Here is a 4,426-nt window from a genome sequence, read left to right as displayed (position 1 = left end):
CACTCGAAAATAAAGCCTGATAAAGGAAAAATAGCAACCCGTCCCAGTAACAATTGTCTGTCATTTATCTGAGGTGCTTAAAACATAGCAGTGAAAGGGTCAGAAATGCACCAGCGCGTCCTACCAGCACGGTCACCAGGAGGTTAAACACCAAGTAGGAGATGATGATGTCTTGCCTGTCACTGATAATCTAGGGAAATTTATTTATTGAAGCTACCGATATCAAATTGTAGTATTAGTGGGTCTTTTCAAGTACAGCAGTGCCTGCCTGTGCTTCTGCAGGATGACTCCTAGCAGGGGCCTGCAATATTCTCAGTGGTGGAGCTACATGGCAGAACAAATGAAATAGTGTTTTTCCTCTGTAAGCCTGGCAATTCAGGGGAGAAGGTGACCCAAGAGGAGAAGCTTGCTGCTGAGAGTTCCCCCATAGAAAAAAAGGTCATGAATAGAAGGAAATCTTGGACAGGTCTGAGCCACCTTTATTCCATTTGCATTGATATACTATGATAGATTTGCTGTATTTTATCAAGAGACATTCCAAGCTGGGTATTAAAATCTGGACTAATTAACTGGGCTTAGGAGTACTCAGTGAGAGATCATCCTAATACAATGCAACGTTTCCAGCATCAGAAAACAAAAGTCATACACAACAAGAGAAAAGTGACTTTGTATAGAATATTTCCTGAAGCAGAATTTACTTATATTGTGTGGTATTTAGGGAAGAAACTGTTTTAAAGCTAGTATACAAAGAGACTTGTTACTTCCCACTGCCATATATGTTCTGACCTACAAGGTGGAATGAGGGAAACAACAAGTAACAGTGCCGTAGTGTTTATTTAGAGGGGGTAGTGAGACAGGCAGCCAGGCTCTGCTGTGGGTGAGGCAACCAGCTGGCCAGACCCAGCAGAGGAGAGGACTGGAAAAATGGCTGAAGTTCTATTTCAAGCACTATGTATATACCCTTAATACATTACCTTTTTTTATGTTTTGTTCTTGGGCTTGTTGTCGTTGTTTTGGTAAACTAGTGCACTTTAAGGTGACTGATGTGTGCTGAATCAGGAAAATTAACTGACTGAGCAGGTTAAGTTGTTCAATTTAGTTTACTTTTCTCAGGTTTCTGGGTGGAGACTCAAGGTGAGGCTTTACTATCAGTTTTTTATAAATGTAACCCCAGCCCATTTGTTGCTAATCAAGTTCTGTGAAAAAGGTGAAACTCATGTTTAAGTCTAGCCCTTTTCAGATGTAAAACTTTTATTGGCCTCTCCACCAGTTGCAGTGACTAAGAATTCACTAATTACAATGACTAAGAATTCATCTGTGGTATGAAAGGTGACAAACAGAAAAACAGGAACTCCAGAAAAATGACCCCCAAGTCCTGTGTGCCTCAAACATTTGTATGCATACATCCATCTACTTCAAATCTCTACCATTCCACACCTAACATCTTCTAAACATTTAATAGTCTGCAAATATGGCTTTGTCAAAGCTGTGTCACTGACCTTTTTTAGCCAGGAGTTGCCTTCGAAACAGACAGGAGGCAGAGATCTGGCTTTTGGATGGATTTGCCTCTCTACATCTGTGCTTCTTTTCTGGTCCTTTTAACATCTACCAAGGATGTAGAAAGCAACAGACTGTTATATGGTCACACGGAATAGAGGAAAGTTTAACACTCTGCAGGAGGCAATTTTGAGATTCCAAGCATTTGGAGGTTCTCCTGGCTGTTTGAATGCTGGGCAGCTCTAAACCAAACATTTGTGTGTAATTATTTATGAACATTAAATAGCTGCTGCTTTAGCTGAAGTTAATGCATGTTTAATCTTGAAACATGCAACAGAAAGCATTCTAACCAGACAATGTCTTTGTGATTGCTTAGAAGGTACTACTTGGTGCAATAATCTAAATCAAACAGTTCCTGCTAATAATGTATTAGGTGGCAGCAGTGTAAATTGCCATAAAGTGCTCCAGTAGCACATGGCATAGCATTGCCAGGAAAATGTGCAGCAGCTGAAAGCAGGAAATTCATGGTGGCTCTTCTATTTCTTCCCTTGAATATATTCATATCAGTTCTAACTGATGCCATGCCATTTCTGTACTGAAAAAAGAGCTCAAATCAGACTCCTTTCACATATCCTGAAAGAAGGCAGCTTTTACAGTGAAAATGTTCAGCATGACAGTTCAGTTAGATAGGATTTCATAGATACAGTATCTCCAGCTGCAAAAGTGTTCTTCTCATTTCACTCATTAGCCTGTTTTCAGGATTTCATTTTTGGGATGGTTAACTATTGAAGAAGAATAGAAGTATTTGAACTCTGGTACATTTTGGGCAATTCTAAGTGAGTGAGACAAGGTTTCCTGGTGCTCTACAACAAGGTATTTTTAACACATGGAACAATTTTATCTGATGAGTACATGGAGTTTATAATTTTTCTAATATCATGGTTCACTAATTTGTTTAGTCCTTAGGCATTCAATCTCTTATTCTGCCATTACAGAATTAAGACATTTGAAGATAAAATAGATGCTTGAAAGTTCACACATGACTGACCTAAGTATGCTTCAACTGAAGTACAGATATTGTGAAGAAATTATAAGGCAGGACTTGATCTATAGCAAAATGAGATGTAGCAAAAAACCCACACCAAACGCAGAAAAAGAAAAAAACACATTATTTAAATCAATTAACATGTCCAGTGAAAAATACGCCCCCTTTGCCATGTTGCATTCTTTGCTGAATAAGAATTTTCATAGGCAATTGATTCTCTGTTCAGCTAAGGCCCTTTTTTTTCCTGTGTAGGGCCTTAACTTTTGAGATAGATTATTTCAAATTATTAAATGCTAACAGTATTACTCAATTACAATGTTTTTTTAAAAAAGCCCATTACATTTACACATCTCATTTTCCTTTGGTCTATAATATATTGTAACTTGAGCTAGTTGGAAATTTTCAATATAAATTTCCTTTCTCTTATTGCATTAAGTGTCAGCCTGAATATTAAATCAATATAACTATGTGAATTGAATAAATTGTTTTCAATCTAAAGATGCATCAGTTATTACACATTTTAAATACTTTTTCTCCTTCACAATCCACAGTTGTTTTAAAAATTCTGTAGCATATAATTTCTCAAACTGACATGTCAGCACTGGCACTTCTGTCAAACTTACATCAATGCCTTCATGTCACATGGCTTGAAGTGACATAACTCAAAGTGACGGAATGAGGTTTATTGGAAATTTCTGTTAAATAAAGCACCAACTATTTAGATAATTCACCCTTTTAAAGAACATCAAATGTTAGCAAGGAGAAGTAGTTTTCAGTTTTGAAGTGCAACTACTGAGTAGCCATTACATATCTAAGTGTTACAAATTTTAAATTATGCTCTGTTACTTTTCTGTGCAGGCTTATTTAGAAATTTTCAAAATATTTGCTAGACAAACAAATCAGACAGAGCAGAAAAATGCCATTAGCAGTGATAACTTGAGATAGAAACTGACCACCAAGCCTTTTTCCAGTGCTGAGGTTCACAGAATCAGAGATTCATTAGGGTTGGAAGGGATCTCTGGAGATTATTCAGTCCAACCTCCCTGCCAAGGCAGGGCCACCTAGAGCAGGTGACACAGGAACCATTCAGGTGTGTTTGGAACATCTCCAGAGGAAACTCCATGCTCTCCACGGGCAGCCTGTTCCAGCGCTCTTCCAACCTCACATAAAGAAGCTCTTCCTCATGTTGAGGTGGAAACTTCTTGCGTCTTTGCTTATGGCCATTCCTCCTTGTCCTGTCACTGGGCAAATCGCTTCTGCAAACCAGCCCAGCAACTTCCACAGCCAGGCCCAGGGTGCCCCCCATGGTATATGTGTCTGTCTTCTTTACCTTTGCTCTGGGTGCAGCTCCTGGCCAGGTGTTCCCTGTATGGAAATCTGTTGCTGGAGTAACACACCTTAGGACCTGTAAACTTCAGATAGTCCTGGATTAACATACAGCTGGATTAAATACAGCTCATTTTCCAATCCAGACTTCTAAAGTCTGGAGATTGAATTTGGAATGTAATTTTTCAGGTGGATTGCTGGTTTTGCTACCATGTAGGGAAACGGGGTTAGGAAATCCATATTTGTTTCTTTCCTGGAATCTGGTGAGCTGGTAGACCCTAGTACATGTTTATATGTAAAATAAAACAGCAAAGCCATAGCACTCTGAACAAAGCAGCAGTTTCCTGGTACCTCTCATGAAAAGAATGAGATCCCAAAAGGTGAGTTAGCTTCAGGATAAATGCTTAAGACTTTAACAGTGACCTATTCCATGATGAGACAGCTCTGTAGCCTGCTACGGTTGTTTTTGCAACAATTTTTAATTTTAGTTTGTGCTAATTTTCAGGTTTTTTGTTTAAACCAGTTGTTCAGATACAAGCAAATGCAGCCATGTATTGT

Source organism: Poecile atricapillus, chromosome 6 (genome assembly GCF_030490865.1).
Source record: "Poecile atricapillus isolate bPoeAtr1 chromosome 6, bPoeAtr1.hap1, whole genome shotgun sequence".
In the NCBI taxonomy this organism is placed as follows: Eukaryota; Metazoa; Chordata; class Aves; order Passeriformes; family Paridae; genus Poecile; species Poecile atricapillus.
The sequence above is the reverse complement of the archived record's forward strand: the minus strand, read 5'-3'. Positions refer to the sequence as shown.